Here is a 23,843-nt window from a genome sequence, read left to right as displayed (position 1 = left end):
GCAAAGCCAGAGAAGTAAGAGAGACTGTGAAGCATATTGGGAGATGCAAGATGGAACCCTGTGGCTGGATGACTGCAGAGCGAAAGTAACTAAACACCCCACTTCCAGGTGGGAAACTCATTCCTTGGAGTTCAAAAGAGGCTGACTCCATGGCCAGCCTGACCAATCAGAATATGCCATTTCCTCAGCACCAGGGATTGGTGCAGGGAGGCCATGTGACCCAAGGAGGGCCAATCAGATTCACTCTATGAAATCCCGACTGGGGTTGGGAGGAAGAGAATCCTCTGGGTCCTGACTCAAGAGGTCTTCAGGAAGAGACCAATGTCCTGGATGCTCTGGAGGCGAACTGCCTGGTTCAAGTCTTACCAGCTCCCTTACTAACTGTGAGACCTTGGGGGAGCTAATTAGACTCTCTCCTCCGTGAAATGAGATTAATAAGCCTTACCTACACCGTAATAGGACAGTTAAATGAGAAAGTAGACACAGAACGGGTAGAGCAGTGCCAAGTGCACACAGAAAGCCAGTGTGAGAATGAAACCAACAGAGAAAAAAGCAAGCCAAGAGCATAAACTAGTATGAGTCACGTTTCTGTCATTTCCCATGCATAGGTCCTGACTAAAACACTGGAGCATCGACCGGGATTGAAAAAAAAGTGGGAAATGAGGGATGAGAGGGCAGATCATTTTTGCCGTGCTAAACAACCGGCTTTTTCTCCAGATGGCAGTGGCACGTCAGAGAAGGATGTGAAGAAGAATATGAAGAAATACTAAGAAGGAAATAAACTAGGACTCTCCTGAACAAAAAGACCCCTGTTGACATTTTAAAAGCAGAAGTTGTACATGTACAAATTAGAAAGTATAAACGGCACAGAAAGGCACAAGATGAAAAGAAGATTTCCCCTGTCCCTCTCTCTCCCCAGAGGTAAGTACCGTTCATAGTTCTTTATGATTTTTCAGTCAAGAGTTTTAAATAAGTGATGAGTGCAGATTTGCATTTTAGGAAAAACCTCTCTGGCAGCAGTGGGGAGGGACACATGTGTCAGGGTTAGAAGCAAATGGCTCACACTCCTCCGTCACCCACCTCTATCCTAGCTAATGCCTTCTCACCATTCAGGTCCCAGGTAGGTATCACTCCCTCCAGGAAGGACTCCACTCCCCCCACCCCCGGCCAGAAGCCCCCTCCAGATTAGGACACGTGCTATTAGAATAGAACCCAGCACATTTCATCATCACATTTGTCCTTCTTGTTCAATGTCTTCCTTTTCTGTTAGATTGTAAACTCTGTGAGGGCAAGGACCATGACTGCCTTGTTCTCCCCAGAGCCAAGGGTGGTACTACACACAGAACAGTCACTCAATAAATATTTATTAAATGAATGATTCATGATTGTTTTGGGAAACCCTGATAATGCAGAAAAATCTAGAGAAGAAAATAGAAATCACCTGTGATCTCATGACCCACAGATGATGACTGTTAACATTTTGTACACATCCTTCCAGGCATCATTTGTATCCAGGTGTCATCAGAAGGACCCTGACAGCTGTGACAAGAGAGCCAGGCAAAAGACAGGAAGGATGCTCAGAATCTCACTGGGTGTAATTTCCACACCTGTAAGGGTTGTGATCCTGTCAGGTGGGAAGAATGGGAAGGGAAGTTAGAATGAACACAAGCAGTGAATGGATTAGATGGACCAATTAATAGTAGACAGTATTGACATGTACAACAGAAACTTAAGTTTTATCATGTCTATAAATTAAGTTTGTTAGAGTTATAGAATTACCTAAGAACTTGTTAAGATCCTACTTGTTAGGCAATTAAGTGCTTACATTTATAAAATATTTAAACTGTAAATTTAATTAACTAAGTTAACAATTATATAAGTTATATAAGGCTTGTACATTGAACCTAAAAGCTAAAGGACATATCAAAATGAAAAACTTTTGTGCATCAAAGGACACTATCAACAGAGTAAAAAGACAACCTACAGGATGGGAGAAAGTATTTGCAAATCACATATCTGATAAGGGATTAAAGAGAACTCCTAAAACTCAACAACAACAAGAAACAAACAACCCAATTCAAAAACAGGCAAAGTGGACTTCCCTGGTGGCGCAGTGGTTAAGAATCCGCCTGCCAAAGCAGGGGACACAGGTTTGAGCCCTGGTCCAGGAGGATCCCGCATGCCGCGGAGCAACTAAGCATGTGCACCACAACTACTGAGCCTGTGCTCTAGAGCCCAAGCGCCACAACTACTGAAGCCCATGCACCTAGAGCCTGTGCTCTGCAACAAGAGAAGCCACCGCAATGAGAACCCCACGCACAGCAACAACGAGTGGCCCCCGCTCAGCACAACTAGAGAAAGCCCACGCACAGCAACAAAGACCCAATGCAGCCAAAAATATAAATAAATAAATTTTTTAAAAAAACAGGCAAAGTACTTGAATAGACATTTCTCCAAGGATGTACAAATAGCTGATAAGCACATGGAAAGATGTTCAGCATCACTAAATGCTATGGACCAAATGTTTGTGTCCTCCCCAAAGATCATATGTTGAAACCCTACCCCTCAATGTGATGTTATTTGAAGGTAGGGCCTCTGGGAGGTAATTAGATTGGTTCATGAAGGCAGGGCCCTTATGAAGGGATTAAAGCCCTAATAGAAAGAGGAAGGACCACAAGATTCATCTCTCTCTACCATGTGAGGATACAGTAAGAAGGCCATCACTTGCAAACCAGGAAGAAGATTCTCACTAGACACCAGCTCGGCACCTTGATCTTGAACTTCCCAGCCTTCAGAACTATAAGAAATAAATGTTTGTTTTTTAAGCCACCCAACTTATGGTATTCTGTTATAGTAGACCGAACTGACTAAGGCACTAATCGTTAGGGAAATACAAGTCAAAACCACAATGAGATACCACTTCACACAAATAACAAGGGTTGTCAAGGATGTGAAGGAGTTTGAACCCTGTGCACTGCTGGTGGGAATGTAAAATGGTGCAGCCACCGTGGGAAACAGTATGGCAGTTCCTCAAATAATTAAAAATAGAATTACCATATCAGCCAGCCATTTCACTTCTAGGTATACACCCAAAAGAATTAAAAGCAGGGATAAGAAGATGTATGTGTACACCAAGTGTCATAGCAGCATTATTCACAATAGCTAAAGCATGGAAGCAACCCAAGTGTCCATCAGTGGATGAAGAGATAAACAAAATGTGGTACATACGTACAATGGAATATTATTTCGTCTTAAAAAGGAAAGAAAGTCTGACCCATGCTACAACATGAATGAATCTTTAGGACGTTATGTTAAATGAAATAAGCCAGTTGCAAAAGGACAAATATTGTATGATTCTACCTATAGGAAGTACATAGACTAGTCAGACTCACAGAGACGGAAAGTAGAGTGGTGGTTGCCAGGGGCTGGAGGGGAGGGAGGAATGGGCAGTCATTGCTTAATGGGTACAGAGTTTCAGTTTTGCAAGATGAAAACAGTTCTATGGATGGATGGTTATGTTGGTGGTACAACAACATGAATGTACTTAGGCCACTGAATTGTACACTTAAAAATGTTTAAAGTGGTCAATTTTATGTTACGTGTATTTTATCACAATTTTAAAAGTAAATAATGAAAAATAAAACAGGGAAGTTCCCTGGCGGTCCCGTGGTTAGGACTCGGCACTTTCATGGCTGGGGCCTGGGTTCATTCCCTGGTTGGGGAACTAAGATCCCACAAGCCGCCAAAAAAAACCCCCAAAACAAACAACAAAACAAAACAAAAAAGCTAAAGGACAAACTAATTTTTTTAATTGGTAGCTTTATGTGGTGGTTTCTAATAACAGCTTTATTGATGTATAACTCACCTATCATAAAGTTTACTTTTTTAAGGTTCATAATTCTGTGGTTTTTAGTGTATTCACAGAGTCGTGCAACCATCACCACTGTCTAATTTTATGATATTTTCATCACCTCCAAAAAGATACTCTGTACCCGTTAGGAGTCATTCTCCATTTCTCCCTTCTCCTAATACCTGGCAATCAATTATCTACTTTCTGTCTCTATAGATTTGCCTATTTTGAATATTTCATATAGATGGAATCATATAAAATCTGGTCTATTGTGTCTGGTTTCTTTCACTTTGTATAATGCTTTCAAGGGTTATCCTCGTTGTAGCATGTATCGGTGTGTCATCCTTATTTATGCCCAAATAATAGTCCTTTGCGTGGCTAAACCACACTTTGTTTAGCCATTCATCAACTAACTGTCATTTGAGTTGTCTCCACTTTGAGGATGTTGTGAATAGTGGCTCCGAACATTCGTGTACAAGTATTTGTTCAAATACCTGTTTTCAATTCTTTTGGTTATATACCCAGGGGAGGAATTCCTGGGTCATCAGGTAACTCTGAGCAACTGCACAGTGGCTGCAACGTTTTCCATTCCCACCAGCAAAGCAATGTATGAGAGTTCCAGTTTCTTCACATCCTTGCCAATACTTGTTATTTTCCATTTTTTAAATTATGGTCATCCCAGTGGGTGTAAAGTGGTATCTCATTGCAGTTTTGATTTGCACGTCCTTAATGACTAATCCGTTGAGCATCTGTTGCAAGCCTTTGACTAATTTTGATTAATTTTCAGAGTTCTGGAAAAGTTGACTTTAACATCTTTTGCCAGTGTTCACATGGTTTTATGCAGGAGAAGATTTTGCAGATCCTTACTCCGCCGTGAGGCCCACTGTCCCTGCTGACTCTTGGTGGATGACATTGATGACATTACCCTCATCATCGTGATGCAAGGTGGTTTCTGTTATACAACAGAGTCTAACAGCACAGTGGGAAAGGGACTGAGTCCATTTTAGATCCCATCAGCTCATAGATTCTATAACTTTTACATCTTAGTCCATGTTCCATATCCTGTCTCCTTGTCAATACAAGCTTCTGGAAGCAGGAACTGTGGGTTGCTTTGCAGCCTTCCCTCTGGTTCCCAGCACTGTTCTTTGCCTGCTTAAAACATTTAATATAACCACTTTGGGACATTATTTGGGTCTTTACAAATATTTTAAAGTTGTCTGGGGTTACGATGTTCTGAATCTAGACTCCAGATTTAGTCTGCATTGTCCAACGTGATTGCTATAGGGTCCCTGTGGCTGCTGAGATTGAAATTAATTAAAATGAAATAAAATTTAAAACGTAGTTCCTTGGTTTCACTAGCCACATTCCAAGTGCACAGTAGCTACATGTGGCTAGTGGCTACTGTATCAAGCGGCACAGAGCTAGAAATTTCCACCATGACCCTGCTCTAGATACTTCCTCTCCAGCTGTCTCAGAGCACAGGATCATCACTGTTGGGAAGTTGAAGGGGCACTGGGCATAGATTCTCCTTCATTTGCAAGGAGGCAGCTCTTTTAATGAGTCCTGATTACTTTTTTAAAAATTTATTTATTTTATTTTATTTTAATTTTTGGTTGTGTTGGGTCTTTGTTGCTGCGTGCAAGCTTTCTCTAGTTTCGGGGAGCGGGGGCTACTCTTCATTGTGGTGCGTGGGCTTCTCATTGCAGTGGCTTCTCTTGTTGTGGAGCACGGGCTCTAGGCATGCAGGCTTCAGTAGCTGTGGCTCGTGGGCTCTAGAGCACAGGCTCAGTAGTTGTGGTGCACGGGCTTAGTTGCTCCAAGGTATATGGGATTGTCCCAGACCAGGGATCGAACCCCTGTCCCCTGAATTGGCAGGCAGACACTGCGCCACCAGGGAAGTCCCCTGATTACTTTTAATGATAAGGTAATGGATAAAGGATATGATTTTCCTGGGTGATTTCCAACTACGAGACAAAGTTTCCAGAGAGGATGACTGTGCAAAATACAAAAAAACAAAACAAAACCAACCTTAAATAATGCTACCATTGTTATCTCTTCAGGGCAGCCTTTCATCAGCTCCCGGCATCAGGACCACTTCTCTCTTTATCAAGCACTCACCCAAGGTCAGTCGTCATATAATCCTAGCCACAACCCAGCCTTACCTGGAGAGAGAACCCAGCCAGGTCTCCTGGTTCCCCAGCCGGGGCTGCTCCCAGAGCACCCCTCCCCTCTCACAGACCAGCCTCCCATCTCCGAAAGACTTAGTGAGGATTATAAAATAGACCCATCAAGCCGGGATGAAGCAGCTGAGACGCCCAAGTCAGGAGAAGGGCAGCCAGCCCACGTGGTCCTGGCCCAGTGCTGGCTTCAAGCAAAGGAAGGCTCTGGCATTAGCGAGAACGACTGTGAACACAGCTGACTTCATGGGTGTGCAACCTTGCAGTTGCTCGGGACCCCACGCCCAGAAGTGTCCCACATTTGAGTTAATGCTCTGCTGCCGCCATCTTGAAATTCTCAATCATTTCTGAATGAGGAGCCCTGAATTTTCACTTTGCACTGAGCCTTGCAAATTATGTGGCTGGTCCTGACCTTTTCCATGGAAGGCGTTAATCTTCGAGCAAGAGACAGGCCAGGCAGGGAGATGGGGGGAGTGAAGAGCTGGGCAGCTGCCATGGAGAGCCAAGCAGGGGTCAGTGAGCTGCAGAGCCACCTCAGGGGCCACTGGGGTCCAGGCATTTAAGGGGTAAATGCTTGCTTGTTGCAGAAACATAACTATTCAGAGAAATTCTTTTTCTTTTCTTCTTTTTTTTTTTGGCCACATGCGCGGCTTGTGGAATCTTAGTTCCCCGACCAGGGATCGAACCCGCGTCTTCTGCAGTGGAAGCACAGAGTCCTAACCACTGGACCACCAGGGAATTCCTCTTCAGAGAAGTTGTAATGACACATAACAAAGGTTTCCATGTTGTAACTTTGTTTTGCCGTGATGTTGACAGTTTATTCTCTTCCCAAACTTTTGCCTGGTTTCATGTTCAGGTAAAAGCTAAGAAGTGTTTGAAAGGAAATTCAACCGACAAACTTGTAAAGATAATTTTTCATTCAATATGCCAAACAAGACACTACTATTTAACAGCAAGCCATACTACATGCAATACATTTTTGATGGTTTAAAAAGCAACAAAGTGACTTTAGAACATAAAGGAATACTTAAATATTACTTACAGAAGAAGAAATAGCTAAATGTCCTCTTGTATCTGAAAAAGACTCAAAATGTTCTAGATTTTTTTTTCTTTTGGCCCGATTAGGAAAGAAGAAATAACTAATAAACTATGTAAATACATTAGTTAAAAGAAAACAAGATAAAGAAAGAGGAAATAAATCAACTATACTTCAATTTAAAAAAAAAGATAAAACTTTTCTTTTATGCCCACACACAAAAAAGGAAGAGACGGGAAGGAACAGAATGTCAGAGTCAGCCTGCTAATTTTGATGAGGAAGCTCATTGTAACTACTAACACAAACCGAAAATCTGCTGTTTACTAAAGTAGGAGGATGTATAACAACTGTAGCTTTAATTCCATATAAATGGAGCTAAAAATGCACTACAGCTTGTGGTCACTTGCTAGCTACATGCACGCAGGTATTTCGGTATTTGTTTTGCTTTGTTCATTAATAAAAAATCAGCTAATTCTAAAAAACAAAACAGGAAAAAAAACTTGCCTTCTTGATAGCTCCATCTTCCCAGCTTGTCTTCCTGAAAGCTTATACTGTGCCCACAACCAGCCAGAAGAACATTTGGACTCATTAAACTTGCCCACCCCTCCAGCCCAAGAAGCTGAAGTGCTTGGGACAACAGGTCTCCTCTGGCTGGACCTCGGGGTGAAACACCTTAGAAGGGGAAGAGCATTCCTCCTCAGCTGCTGTCCCCACCCACTCGCCAGCCTTGAGGGAGAGGGGCCGGGGAGGAACAGCTCTTCTTTGATAAATGGAGGGGCGGGGGGGAGGCCAGAGGACCACAGGGGACAAAGGAGTCGCCTCGGGTTTCCCTTCAGTGAGTGCTTCCTAAAGGGAGAAGCACAGTTCATCTTGTACGCTCACATGATCCTTGGAGACACAACTCATCTCCCACAGTGTCACCTGTAAGGACAAGATAAACAGCCACACCTGGGGCCCAGCTCAGGCCAACCCTGGTTCTAGTTCACGTCACGTCCTAAGGAAGAACGTCTAGATGCTGAGGATCGTGCACCTCAAGAGCAGGGCTGGGACAGTGCGGGGAAGAAAGATTGATGGCATTTCCATATTTTCCCTTTTATACACAACACTCCCCAAATAAACAAGTTGCCTTTTCTTCCTAAATTCTTACAGTACAGAGCGCTTGATTCAATTAAAACATGTGAGGGTATAGGGCTTCCCTGGTGGCGCAGTGGTTGAGAGTCTGCCTGCCGATGCAGGGGACACGGGTTCGTGCCCCGGTCCGGGAAGATCCCACATGCCGCGGAGCAGCTGGGCCCGTGAGCCATGGCCGCTGGGCCTGCGCGTCCGGAGCTTGTGCTCCGCAACGGGAGAGGCCACAACAGTGAGAGGCCCGCGTACTGCAAAAAAAAAAAAAAAAAAACATGTGAGGGGACTTCCCTGGTGGTCCAGACGTTAAGACTCTGTGCTCCCAATGCAGGGGACCCGAGTTTGATCCCTGGTCAGGGAACTAGATCCCGCATGCTGTAACTGAAGATCCCACACACATGGTAACGAAGATCCCGCGTGCCACACTAAAGACCTGGTGCAGCCAAATAAATACATTAATTCATTTAAAAAAAGTAAAAAGTAAAACATGTGAGTGGACTGACCACAACTGACCATAAATGCAGGGCCACCTAGTCCATACACCACACCTGAGTGAACTTGGAAAAGGTACCCCCCTCCAGGAAGATGCAGCATCCTGGGCACTCAGTTTGGTGGGTGAATGGTGCCCACCCCACCCCCAGGGAGATACAGCTTCACAGTAGGATGCACAGCTTGGCCAGTAAAACATAGGCTCAATTTCGACAGCCTGTCCTCGCCCATCTGGCCAGGCCTCCTTGCTCAGTGAACAGCCTGCACAACTGCACTCAGAGGTTCTGCTTAATCACTAAACATTAAGCTGTTCTACAGTAGGAGGAAAGCAGTTTGCCTGGCCCAGTTCCTATTGTGTACAGTTTACTGATAATCCTTAAAGCCTCACAGCAATAGCTACTTTCTTTTTTTTTTTTAAAGAGGAGGCTGTTAACTCAAGAGAGTCTCAGGAAATTGTCTGGTTATGTAAAAGAAAGTGAACCAAATGAGACAAAACTCAGAAAGATATTCGGGCAAAGGTGCAACAGAGGGATAGATGACTTGGTCTCTAGAGTGAGCTGGAGGTGAGTTCAGATTATGGCTACATGACCTCGATAAGTCATTTAGCCTCAGTTTCGCCATCTGGAAAATGGAGATAATAACGTGCACCTCATCGGGCTATTCTGAAGATTAAAGGAGGTAACATTCATTTATTCATTCATTCATTCATTCAACTGATACTTACTAGCACTTGTTACATACCAGGCACTGAAACACAACTGTGAATATATATATATAGGGCCCCTACCATCTAGAATGGGGTCAAAAATAGTATAAAGTTTCCATTAAGATGAGTTATGAGAGAGTATGATGAAGGGTAATTGGCCTGGTCAGGTGGGTCAAGGAGAGTTTCTTGTTGGTCTGTGATCTAGAGAAAGAGTGGGAGCTACCAGGCAATGAGAGACCCAAGTAGAGGGAAGGGCATGTGCAAGGGTCCTGTGGCAGGAGGAAGCTTGGCTCATTCATGGAAGCTAGACCACTGGGTCTGGAGCACAAGAATCAAGGGGAAGAGTAATATCAGAGGCGGCTGGAGGGAGGTAGCTGGGGTCAGACTGGGCAGAGGCTTCAGGCCTCAATGAGGATGTGGTTCTTCATCCTATAAGCAATGGGAAATGAAAGATTGGTCTTACGTTAGATGGGGCAAGAGGCGAGAGGTGGCAGGTGTGACAGGATTACATTGCTCTTTGAAAAGATTGCTCTGGCTGCGGAGTAGAAAATAGATTGGAAGGGAGCCAGAGTGGTGTGGGGACCAATTGGTAGGTCACTCCAGCCATCCCGGTGAGATAGGATGGTAGCCTGGACTAGCATGGTGGTGATGGAAAGAGGACGGCGGTTTCATTGGGAAGAGAAGAGTGAAATAAGCATATCTTGGAAATACTGCAGGTTCAGGTTCAAACCACCCCAATGAAGTGAATATTACAATAAGGCGAGTCACATGAATTTTTTGGTTTTCCAGTGCATATAAAAATTTTGTTTATACTGTAGTCTATTAAATGTGCAATAGCATATGTCTAAAAAAGGTACATACCTTAATTCTAAAATATTTTATTGCTAAGAAAATGCTATCATCTGAGCTTTCAGCAAGTCGTAGTAGTAACATCAAAGGTCACTGATCACAGATCCCCATAAAAAATATGACTGGGGCTTCCCTGGTGGTGCAGCGGTTAGGAATCCACCTGCCAGTGCAGGGGACACGGGTTTGATCCCTGGTCCGGAAGATCCCACATGCCGCGGAGCAACTAAGCCCATGTGCCACAACTACTGAAGCCCGCACGCCTAGAGCCCGTGGTCCACAACAAGAGAAGCCACTGCATTGAGAAGCCCGCGCACCACAACTAAGAGTAGCCCCCGCTCACTGCAACTAGAAAAAGCTCGTGCACAACAATGAAGACCCAACGCAGCCAAAAATAATTTCTTTAAAAAAATGACAATAATGGAGGGGTGGGATAGGGAGGGTGGGAGGGAGGGAGACGCAAGAGGGAAGACACATGGGAACATATGTTTATGTATGACTGATTCACTTTGTTATAAAGCAGAAACTAACACACCATTGTAAAGCAATTATACCCCAATAAAGATGTTAAAAAAAAAGAAAAAAAATGACAATAATGAAAAAGTTTGAAATATTATGAGAATTAAAATGTGACACGGAGACATAAAGTGACCAAATGCCGTGAAAAAAATAGTGCCGATAGACTTGCTTGTTGAAGGGTTGCCACAAACCTTCAATTTAAGTGGAGTAAAATGAGGTATGCCTACAAACAGAATAGGTGATGTGGCGGGAGGGGATGAGAGCTTTGTCGTGGGGACTCCTAGACTTCTGATGTGTGGGCCTAGGTGGACACTAGTGTCACTTGCTGGGACAGACAATGCTAGAAGAGGACCAGGTTGTACGCGAAACCCTAATTTAGTTTTGGGAATACTGAATTTAAGATGCTTCCTCTCTAAAAGAGGCACCAAAAAAGCAGTTGTGCCTGTACCTCTGCCTCAGAGGAAATGTCTGGGCTAGAGATCCATGTTGGGAGTTCCCTGGTGGCCTAGTGGTTAGGATTCCAGGCTTCCACTGCCGTGGCCCAGGTTCAATCCCCGGTTGGGGAACTGAGATCCCAGAAGATGTGCGGCACAGCCAAAAAAAAAAGAAAAATCCATGAGTCATCCGTGTAGAGGTGGCGCCTGGGGTAAGATTGCCTCAACACCACTTGGATCATTTGTAAACTTAAAAAATTATATACCTTCTTGTGTATGCTTGTTCTGTAATCAAATCACTGAATTAATATTTTAAACTTTTTATTCCTAAAGATTTTATACAATATAAGAATTCATCCAGCCAAGAAGGATATGAGTTCAAGGGAAGCTCCCACGCAGAGAAATCTCAGAAAACCTATGTTAGTTATCTACTGCCATGAAACAAATTCATCTAAAATTCAGCAGCTTAAAGCAACAAACATACTATCTCACAGTTTCTATGGGTCAGGAGCTGGGGGGAGCTGAGCTGGGTTCTTCTGCCTCAGGGTCCCTCATGAGGTTGCAGACAGAATGTTGGCTGGGGTGGCATCATCTGAAATCTGGACGGGGCTGGAGGATCTGCTTCCAAGGTGCTCATTCATGGCTGTGGGCAGGAGGCCTCAGTCTTTGCTGGGTACATCTATCCCTAGGACTGCTTGGGTGTCTTCATGACATGGCAGCTGGTTCCCCTGGAGCAAGTGAACGGAGAGAGGCTGGCTTTTATGTCCTCGTTCCAGATGTCACACACGGGCTCTTCCACCACATTCAGTCCACTAAAAACAAGTCACTAGGTCCAGGCCACACTCAAGGGGAGGGGGATGAGGCTTCACATTTTAAAGGGAGAAGTGTCAACGAATTTGTGGACATATTTTAAACCTCTAAACTGAAATTACACCGTCAAATTCTTTGACCGACAAGAATCAACTCCTTCCTCTGGGTTTCTCCATGGCCTTCCACATTCAGAGGGAGTGGCTGTCGTACCCATATCCACTGATTTCCTTGGCTCTTCAGTAACCACTGGTAATCAAGCCCAGGGCTTTCACTTTGTCCTTCTGAGAACACAGAAGGTGAGTTGCGAGCTGGGAACTGACGCTGATGCAGCCCTGACTGTCTACACTGGTTCTTCACAGCTCCTTCATGCTTCAGATTCTGGTCCTCAGCTTTGCATGAAACAACAAACATGCATCACATGTTTGTTGGGATGGAAACAACATAAAACGTGTATCACATCCTCAGAGATAATCAGGATCTGGAGAAGTGGCCCCGCTAAACTCACTTTTGAGAGACTACATTATAACTACTTAGAATAATTCATACACCAGAACACCTCTGTGCTTGTGGCCTCCCAGGAATCTTTTAGGCCTTATGAATGCAGGTCCACCTAGGGCCATGCGGAGCCACTCTGGGCATCTCCAAGAGGACCTGGTCAGCCACCAGGGATATTGCATCCAAACACCCAGCCTGCTGGGCTCTTCCTTCAGGAAACAGGACAAAGGAGTAGAGATGGATGCCCTTGGAGAAGCAACGATGTCCATGCCCAGCTTCCTCCAGCCACACCAAGGACCTCAAGACACAAGCTCAGCCTTGCCTGGTTCTGAACCAATCTGGACCAAGGCAAGTATGGGAATCCTGGTATCCAAGGTGCCAGCTTGGGCAACTTCTGGGCGCCAGAGCTGCATGAGTTAGAGTACACAGAAAGCCACAATAATAGTGGCCTTAAAATTGTATTATTATTATGATCACTATTTTGGCTACGCCGGGAAGCTTGTGGGATCTTAGCTCCCCAACGAGGGATTGAACCCGGGCCCTTGGCAGCGAAAGCACTGAGTCCTAACCACTGGACCACCAGGGAATTCCCTAAAAAATTAATTTCTTCTGTAATAAGCTAGGCATAAGCCTCAGGGCTGGGAAGAATATGTCTCTACAGCATCAGACACCCAAGATTATTCTCTTTGTAGCTCTGTCGTCCCTTGAGCATTTCCTTTGTTCTCAGAGTCCCCATTCCAGATGGCTACCACCATGTCCCCATTCCAGCCACAGGGAAGGGAAAGAAGGGGAAGTGCCAGCATGCCCTTTCTTCCTCTTAAGGGCACAGCCCAGAGGATGCCCACTCACATGCTATCGGACAGAGCCTGGTCACATGACCACACCTGGCTGCAAGGGAGGCTGGGAGATGCAGTCCTGATTCTGGGGAGCAATGGGCCCAGCTAAAAAGCAGGAGTGTCTTGGCACAAGAAGAAAAATGTGGATATGGGGCAACTAGCTGTTCCCACCATCAGAGTTCTGTCTAATCCCTGCCACGCGCATAAGTAGGATAGTTTACATTTATCAAGGGCATTCCAGGCACCAAGCATTGTGCAAGGGTTTCACTTACATCATCACACAATTTTCACAAAACTTACACTTACTGAGATTCAGGAATATCGGCAAATTTTTCCAGTCCACCCAATAGTGCAAGGCAAAGCCTGCATTTGGACCACCCAGCTAATATTCCACATCTGAACCACGATCTAGAACAGCACCAGTAGAAATATAATGCAAGTTACGTGTGTAATTTAAAGTTTTCTAGTGGCCACGTTAAAAAAAGTAAAAAGAAATTAATTTATAGGGACTTCCCTGGTGGTCCAGTGCTTAAGAATCCGCCTTCCAGTGCAGGGGACACAGGTTGGATGCCTGGTCGGGTAACTAAGATCCCACATGCCGCGGGCAACTAAGCCCATGCACTCGATAGCCCGCGTGCCACAACTACTGAGCCCGCGCGCTCTGGAGCCTGCGTGCCATAACTAGAGAGAAGCCCACGTGCCACAACTAAGACTCAGTGCAGCCAAACAAATAAATATTTTTTTAAATCTATTGTGACTTGTCAGAAAAATGAATAAATAGGCATATTATTTTTTTAAAAAACAAATTAATTTATAATATACATTATAGTAAAATATAACATTTTTAACCCAATATTTTGGGTTAAATATGTAATCAATATAAAGCATTATTAATGAGATATTTTACATTCTTTTGTTGGCCTCTAGCCAACACTCCAATGCCCAGATGTTTCCCTCACATGTGTCAACTCATTTCATTTTCACAGCCATCTTGGAGTCCACCTGGTTTTATACCCATTTGACAAACTGGGAAACTGAAGTGCAGATGAACTGAAGTTCATCCGTCCAAGGTCACATAGGGCTCAAAGCCAACTTGAGTGGACAGAGTGGAAATCTGCACCCGGTCTACGCTGGCATCTCTACTGCCTGCTGGACCCTAAGCAAGGCGTTCCAACCTCCACTTCTTTCCTTTGGTCAATAAGCACCTCCTGAGAGCATCTACCTGCCACACGTCAGGCACCAGAATATAAGAACAGACACGTGGGACTTCCCTGGTGGCGCAGTGGTTAACAATCCGCCTGCCAGTGCAGGGGACACGGGTTTGAGCCCTGGTCTGGGAAGATCCCACATGCCGCAGAGCAACTAAGCCCGTGCACCACAACTAATGAGCCTGTGCTCTAGAGCCCATGAGCCACACCTACTGAGCCCGTGCACCACAACTACTGAGCCTGCACTCTAGAGCCCGCGAGCCACAACTACTGAAGCCTGCATGCCACAACTACTGAAGCCCGCGTGACTATAGCCCTGCTCCACAACAGAAGACACTGCAGTGAGAAGCCCGCTCACCACAATGAAGAGTAGTCCCCGCTCACTGCAACTAGAGAAAGCCTGCACACAGCAACGAAGACCCAACGCAGCCAAAAATTAATTAATTATTTTTTAAAAACATTAAAAAACAAGAACAGACATGTGATCTGCCCCAGGGAGCTTACAGTAAAATGAGCTGGAGAAATATGAATCCAAGAAGGACAAATGTGAAATTAAAGCTGTGATAAGGGTCATGAAGGAGAGACTCTGGAGGTCAAGGAAGAGGGCCTAAGAAAGAGGAGCTGGACCACAGCAGGGACTAAAGCTCTGTGGCAGATGGACCAGTGTGGCCTGAGGCAGGAGAGCAAAGGCTGGACCTTGGGGGTCCAAAGGTAAGAGGAACCCACTGAAAGGGTTCTACGCAGGATGCTTGAATTTCAAACAGATCGCAGTGGCCATAATAAGGAAACGATCTGGGTAGTAGAGGCTAGTCGCAGTAATGCACACCAGGTTGCCTTACGTACGAGTAAGGACTACACAGAAGAGGCACCCAGCAGGGCGAGTGCGCAGTAGACATCAGCTGCTGGTATGGCCCCGGCCCTCAGCCCTCCCCGATGTAACGCCCCTCCCCCTCCCACCATCTCCGCACCACGGGGCCAACGCAGCGCCTCAGACGTGGTAGTAAGTCAATAAACTGTAGTTAATTGGTTCAAGGTTCATAGCTTTGTTTTTTAAAATCTTGCCTCCCCCTCTCCAGAAAGCCTTAGTTTCCCATAGCAACAGCATGGGGAATCTGGGAAGGGTTTGAATAACAATCCTGCAGAAGCGCAGTCCCTGGGACTGTACCACACTACCGCCACCTGGTGGTAACATGTCCACACTGCAGAGCAGTGCCCTCCAAGCAATATTAGTGTCAAAAATAAATAAAAGATAACATTAATGAAGTGTACAAATAAAAATGGCTAAGATGGTAAATTTTCGTTTATGTTTTTTACCACAATAAAAATAAATAAAATAATAAAAGTATAAAATAAATGAAATTATTATATAGAGAATGGAATAAATTTTTTTAAATAAAATAAAAGTGTAAAATAAGTCCTTTCTCACTTGACTTAGGATATAACATTGCTTAATCTTGGGATTATGTTGTAGTCTCAAAATTTGCTTCTCATTATTATAAATTACATTATTACATGACAGTTCAAAGTATTTCTGTCCTATCTCTACACTTCCCTCGAGCCCTTTAAAATTTCTATTTGGCAAACTTCGGGGGGGTGTATATAATTATATACTATTATACATGTATTATTAATTATGCTATATAGTATATAAAATGTTATATGCTGTATTTATATATACTGCTGTTCTTGGCTCAAAAGCCACCCTTTATTAAGTTTGCATTTTCCAAACATAGATTCTCAGCATTGTCTTCCATATGATTTCCACTTTGCGCCAGCTCTTGCTGGGGTACAGAATACATGTGACCTATCCACCCTGTGTGTGCCAACAGCAGTGTACAATTGGCCCTGACCTTAAGGCTTTCAATCATTTCTAGCAAATGTGAGGTCCATGAGGTCCCCATTTGCAATCAAAGTCCAGGATCCGAGACAGGAGATGGTTTGAAATCTCACCTCATTGTTCCCTGGTAGTTCCCCACAATAGTTTTGCTACACCTACTCACAGCTGCAATATAAAAGAACTGGTCCACAGTTTAGTCTGTTCCTTACCAGCAATGCAACCTCCAGCAAATTATCTAAACTCTCCAAGTTTGTAGAATCCCTATCAGTAAAATGGGACTAACAACGTCTTCCTTGCATGTGCTAAAAATGTGCTAGAAATCAAGTGATAAGGTATAGTAAAAGCATTATAAGCTGTAAAGCACTATGCAAGTATTGTATTCCTATGTTAAGATGGGATTCTCTCTGCTTTTTTGGTTTTGGGGGGGTTTGTTTGTTTGGGGCTGTAGTTAAAACGTGAACTTGTGTTGGAGACCTGGGCTGGGCTGGATCTGCCTCAACCTTTAAGCTAGAACTCCCTCCAGACGTGTCACTTCCCTCTCTGAGTTTCCTTATTTGCATGTGGGAAATAGAGGTAACAATACCAATAACTCAGGGATTGCATCATCATTACATGACACAGTGAAGGTCAAAGAGCTGCCCCAGAGCAGGTGTGCAGTACCTGGTAGCCAAGGGCTCTCTTAGAGCACAGGCTGGTCTGGAAGGCCCCCCAGAGAGTGGCTGTTTCCTGACTGGCCACACGGCCACGTGGGCCAGAAGCTGTGCCTCTCTCCACCATAGATAGCCTGGGTTTTATGCCCACAGACAGACTTTATATTGGGAGAACAGCACGTCACTGCATGAAACATTGTATTTTATTCCCTGACCAAACTGTTCCTTTGAGATGACAAGCCACTCGAAAAAATAACAATAAACACTACCCACCTCAGCCCTTCAGGATATGAAGGGTTTTTTATGGCTTAACAGGAATTATATTATTTCCTTTAATGTGAGATACTATATAACGAGCACTTGTATTGGACAATATTGCTTACAAAACACAGCTACATGAACATTTTTAAAATAAAAGCTTTATTGAGATAATTCACCCTTTCAAAGGGTACCATTTGATGTTTTTTAGTATATTCACACTATTGTGCAACCATCACCACTATCAACTGCTAGTATATTTTCATCACCCCAAAAAGAAACCCTGTACCGATTAGCAATCACTCCCCATTCTCCCCTCCCCAGCTCCTGCAACCACAAATCTACTCTCTGTCTCCACCGGTGTCTATTCTGAATATTTCACATGAATGGAAATATACAATATGTGGCCCTTTGTTTCTGTCTTCTCTCATATAACATAATGCTTTCAAGTTTCAGCCACGTTACAACATATATCAGTGACTTTATTCCCTTTATTTACTGAATAATATCCCATTGTATGGATATACCATATTTTATTTGTCCATTCATGTCGATGGACATTGGAGTTGTTTCCAGTGTTGGGCTATTATAAACAGTGCTGCTATGAATATTTTTGTAGAAGCATTTTGTGTATACATATGCCTTCGATTCTCTTGGGTACACACGTAGGAGAGGAATTGCTGGATCATAGGGCAATTCTATATTTAACTACTTGAGGAACCACCAGACTGTTTGCTTCACCATTTTGTATTCCCACCAGCATGTTTGAGGGTTCCAATTTCTTCACAAATTCGACAACGTTAGCTGTTGTTCCTCTTTTTTTGTTATAGCCATTCTATTTTGAAGTAATATGATTTGCATTTCTCTAATGATTAATGAGGTTAGGCATATTTTCATGTTTTATTGGCTATTTATATATCTTCTTTAGGAAAAAGTCTATTCAAGTCCTTTGCCCATTTCAAATTGGGCTGTTTGTCTTTTTGTTTTTTAGTTATGAGTTCTTTATGTATTCTGGAAAATGGACCCTTATAAGATACATGATTTGCAAATATTTCCCCCATTCTGTGGATTATTTTTTCACTTTCTTGATAGTGTCCTTTGATGCACAAATTTTTTAATTAAAGTGAATATTTTATCATTTTAAAAGTGACATGCTATTATATCCATTAGTTAAAAGAGGAAATCATTCTCTTGTGATATTGAGTACAATGCAGCAGCCGTTCCTAATAAACTCTAAGTAAAATAGAACTAGAAGAAAATAACTAAATTCTGATTGTGCATTCTTAACACAAACCAGTAGCAACCATCAAGCCAAATGAGGTCATCCTGAAAACCCTGCCCTCAGATACAGAAGAAGACAAGGTTGTCCACTGTGATTCAATAATGTTTTCAAGGTTTGGATTAGTGTAAAAGGTAAAGCAATTAAATTAACGCAAGAAATATCAGAAGAATAGTTGCATAAGTTTAGGTTGGGAAGATCTTATCAAGCAAAGTAGGAAACCTAAAAGTCATAAGGGAAAAGATAGACATAAAAGTTGTAAAACTTTGGATGAAGAAACATGGTTAAAAGATTGAGGAAGAAAACACAGGTAAGATGCTCTTTGACATAGGTCTTAGCAATATTTCTTTTGGATATGTCTCCTCAGACAAGGGAAACCAAAGCAAAAATAAACAAATGGAACGACATCAAACTAAAAAGTTTTTGAATGGTGAAGGAAACTATCAACAAAACAAAAATGCTGCCTACTGAATGGGAGAAGAAATTTGCAAACGATATATCTGATGAGATGTTAATATACTATACAAAGAACTCACATAACTCGACATCAAAAAACAACCCAATTTTAAAAGTAGGAAGAAAACCCGAATAGACATTTTTCCAAAGACATACAGATGGCCAACAGACACATGAAAAAATGTTCAACATCACTAATCATCAGAGAAATGCAAATCAAAACCACAATATCACCTCACACCTGTCAGAATGGCTATTATCAAAAAGACAACAGGGACTTCCCTGGTGGTGCAGCGGTTAAGAATCCACCTGCCAATGCAGGGGACACGGGTTGGATCCCTGGTCTGGAAAGATCCCACATGCCGCAGAACAACTAAGCCTGTGCACCACAACTACTGAACCTGCGCTCTAGAGCCCGCAAGCCACAACTACTGAGCCCACGTGCCACAACTACTGAAGCCCGTGAACCTAGAGCCCATGCTCCGCAACGAGAAGCCACTGCAATGAGAAGCCCGTGCACCACAATGAAGAGTAGCCCCACTCTCCGCAACTAGAGAATGCCCATGTGCAGCAACAAAGACCCAATGCAGCCAAAAATGAATAAATAAAATAAATAAAATTTTTTTAAAAAGACAACAAATAAGCGTTCGCAAGGATGTAGAAAAAGGGAACCCTTGTGCGCTGTTGGCGGGAATGTAAATTGGTGCAGCCACTATGGAGAACAGTATGAAGGTTACTCAAAAAATTAAAAGTAGAACTACCATAACATCCAGCAATTCCGCTCCTGGGTATTTCTCCAAAGAAAAGGAAAACACTAATTCAAAAAGCTCTCTGCACCTTTATGTTCATAACAGCATCATTTACAACAGCCAAGATATGGAAGCATCCTAAGTGTCCATCAATAGATGAATGGATAAAGAAGATGTGATAGATAGATAGATAGATAGATATAGATACATATACATACACACACACACACACACACACAAGGAAGTATTACTCAGCCATAAAAAAGAATGAACTCTTGTGACAGCATAGATGGACCTAGAGGATATTATGCTAAGTGAAATAAGTCAGACAGAGAAAGACAAATACTGTATGATTTTGTTTATATGTGGAATCTAAAAAACCAAAACAGGACTTCCCTGGTGGGGCAGTGGTTAACAATCCGCCTGCCAATGCAGGGGACATGGGTTCGAGCCCTGGTCCGGGAGGATCCCACATGCCGCGGAGCAACTAAGCCCATGGGCCACAACTACCGAGCCTGCACTCTAGAGCCCGCAAGCCACAACTACTGAGCCCACGTGCCACAACTACTGAAGCCCGTGCACCTAGGGCCCATGCTCCGCAACGAGAAGCCACTGCAATGAGAAGCCCACGCACCGCAATGAAGAGTAGCCCCGCTCTCCGCAACTAGAGAATGCCCGTGTGCAGCAACAAAGACCCAATGCAGCCAAAAATGAATAAATAAAATAAATAAATTTTTTTTAAAAAGACAACAAATAAGCGTTCGCGAGGATGTAGAAAAAGGGAACCCTTGTGCGCTGTTGGCGGGAATGTAAATTGGTGCAGCCACTACGGAGAACAGTATGAAGGTTACTCAAAAAATTAAAAGTAGAACTACCATAACATCCAGCAATTCCACTCCTGGGTATTTCTCCAAAGAAAAGGAAAACACTAATTCAAAAAGCTCTCTGCACCTTTATGTTCATAACAGCATCATTTACAACAGCCAAGATATGGAAGCATCCTAAGTGTCCATCAATAGATGAATGGATAAAGAAGATGTGATAGATAGATAGATAGATAGATATAGATACATATACATACACACACACACACACACACACACACACACGGAAGTATTACTCAGCCATAAAAAAGAATGAACTCTTGTGACAGCATAGATGGACCTAGAGGATATTATGCTAAGTGAAATAAGTCAGACAGAGAAAGACAAATACTGTATGATTTTGTTTATATGTGGAATCTAAAAAACCAAAACAGGACTTCCCTGGTGGGGCAGTGGTTAACAATCCGCCTGCCAATGCAGGGGACATGGGTTCGAGCCCTGGTCCGGGAGGATCCCACATGCCGCGGAGCAACTAAGCCCATGGGCCACAACTACTGAGCCTGCACTCTAGAGCCCGCAAGCCACAACTACTGAGGCCCGCGAGCCTAGAGACCGTGCTCCGCAACAAGAGAAGCCCCCGCTCCCTGCAGCTAGAGAAAGCCCGCATGCAGCCAAATAAATAAATAAAATAAAAAACCAAAACAAATGAACAAACATAACAAAACAGAAACAGAGTCATAGATACAGGGAATAAATAGGCGTTTGCCAGAGGGGAGGGGGGTGGAAGGAGGAGAGAAATAGGTAAGGGAGATAAAGAGGTACAGACCTCCAATACAAAATAAAAGAGTCACAGGAATGAAATGTACAGTGTGGGGAATATAGTCAATAATTTTGTAATATCTTTGTATGGTGTCAGATGGTAACTAGACTTATCGTGGGATCATTCTGAAATGTACAGAAATATCGAATCACTCTGTTGTGTAACAGGTACTAGCATAGTGTTGTAGGCCAACTATACTTCAAAAACAAACAAAATCATAGAAAGAGATCAGATTTGTTGTTACCAGAGGCAGGGGTGGGGTGATACGGAATTGGATGAAGGTGGTCAAAAGGTACAAACTTCCAGTTAAGATAAATAAGTACTAGGGATGTGATGAACATGATAAATGTAATTAACGCCATTGTACATTATATATGAAAGTTGTTATGTTAGAAAATCCTGAGTTCTCATCACATACACAAGTTTGGTGGGGTTTTTTTTTTTCTATTTCTTTAATGTATCTCTAGGAGAGATGGATGTTCACTAAACTTCTTGTGGTGATCATTTCATGATGTATGTAAGTCGAATCATTACACTGTACACTTTAAACTTATACAATGCTGTATGTCAATTATATCTCAATGAAACTGGAAGAAAAGAAAATAAAAATACCTCTGCTTAAAAAAAAAAAAAGACAGGTTGGGAAAAAACTGTGTGCAACATATTTGATGGACAGTGGTTACTGTCTATGGCAGGGGTCTGCAAACATTTTCTGTAGAGACAGACAGTAAATATTTGAGGGCCACAAGGTCTCTGTCACAGCTGTTCAAGTCTGTCTTTGTAGCACAAATGCAACCATAGACCATTCATATACAAATAAGCATGGCTGTGTTCCAAGAAAACTTTATGGATACTGAAGTTTGCGTTTCATATAATTTCCATCATACATCATAACATCATGGAATATTATTATTCTTTTTTCTCCAACCATTTAAAAATGTAAAAACTGGAAATTCCCTGGCAGTCCAGTGGTTAGGACTCCACGCTTTTACTGCCATGGGCCCGGGTTCAATGTCTGGTCAGGGAACTAAGATCCCGCAAGACACCCGGCGTGGCCAAATAAATAAATAACTAAATAAATACGTAAAAACTATTCTTAACTTACAGGCCTCATAAAAACAGGTAGCTGGTCAAATTTGGCCTAACGGCCATAGTTTACAATCCCTGATCTTTGATATACAAAAACTCCTGCTACTTGGTAAGAAAGGCAAAGGACAAAGGATGTAAACCTGCAGAAAAGGAAATCCAAATGGTCAGGAAGCATTTGTAACAGGATATGGAGAGATTTTTTTCCTGTTAACAGAGTAAACATATGACAAATAACCCCACATTCTAGAGGGAGGGCCTTGACATGCTTTTAAAAGCTTTCAAGAGGCCAGAACCAGTCCTTTGACTATCAACCCCCATCACCCACCTCCAAATAATAAGAGACAGCCAAATGATTCATTAAAGGAAAGAGAAGGGGGTCAGTGTCATACTTAGCCTATTTGACACACAGAACAGATGACTTTTTAACTCTCTCTCCTCTTTATGAGACTATTTTGGTAATTATCATGAAATGAAGCTATACCCAATATTGAAGACATTACATATTTCAAAATAGATCATGTCTTTGTTCCAGTAACTTCCTCTTTTGCTTTTTTTCTTTGTTGTGCTCTATTGGGCCAATGTCTTTTCCTGTTGGAACAGTGCCCTCTTCACATGCTATAAAGGGATTCTGCAGATGTAGTTATGTCCCCAAATCAGTTGACCTTAAGAAAGCGACATTATCAATGTGGTCCTAACCTAATAACACGAGCCCATTAAAAGCAGTGTCTCTGGCGGGTAGAAGAAACCTCTAGAAAGGAATGCAACTTAGCTGACACTTTGATTTCAGCCTTACTGAGAACCCAGACATGCTGTGCCCAGACTTCTGACCTACAGATCTGTGGGCTAATAAATGAATGTTGTTTTATGCCACTAAATTTGTGATAAATTATTACATAGCAATAGAAAACAAATATATGCTCTACTGCCCATACCCAGGTAGACTGCTCCCACCCTCTGCCCTTGGTACCCACCAGTAAGAAGCCTTAGGGGAATGTAAGGTGGTTTTCCCTCTCCAGCCCTCCCCCAACTGTGGTTAGTATGCAGACTACCCCCTGTTTCACACGGCTGGACTGAGGCCAAGACAGGGCTCTGCCTGGCTCTTCCTCCCTCATCTCATGTCCTGAGGTGCCCGCTAAGTCTCTTTAGTGCAGTCGTGAGAATCACTGCTGTAGTGATACCCCATACTTTCCTACCTTTGGATGCTGTTTCCATTTTTTAATTGTACTTTTTTTATCGTAAATTAACAAACGAAGAGCATCTTTGTTCATAAAACTTTGAATTTTGGCTGGTTTTCTTAGGATAAGAAATGCTGAGTCAAGGCGGATGAACATTTTTAAGGCTCCTGACATA

This window comes from Globicephala melas, chromosome 8 (assembly GCF_963455315.2).
Source record: "Globicephala melas chromosome 8, mGloMel1.2, whole genome shotgun sequence".
NCBI classification, from domain to species: Eukaryota; Metazoa; Chordata; class Mammalia; order Artiodactyla; family Delphinidae; genus Globicephala; species Globicephala melas.
The sequence above is the reverse complement of the archived record's forward strand: the minus strand, read 5'-3'. Positions refer to the sequence as shown.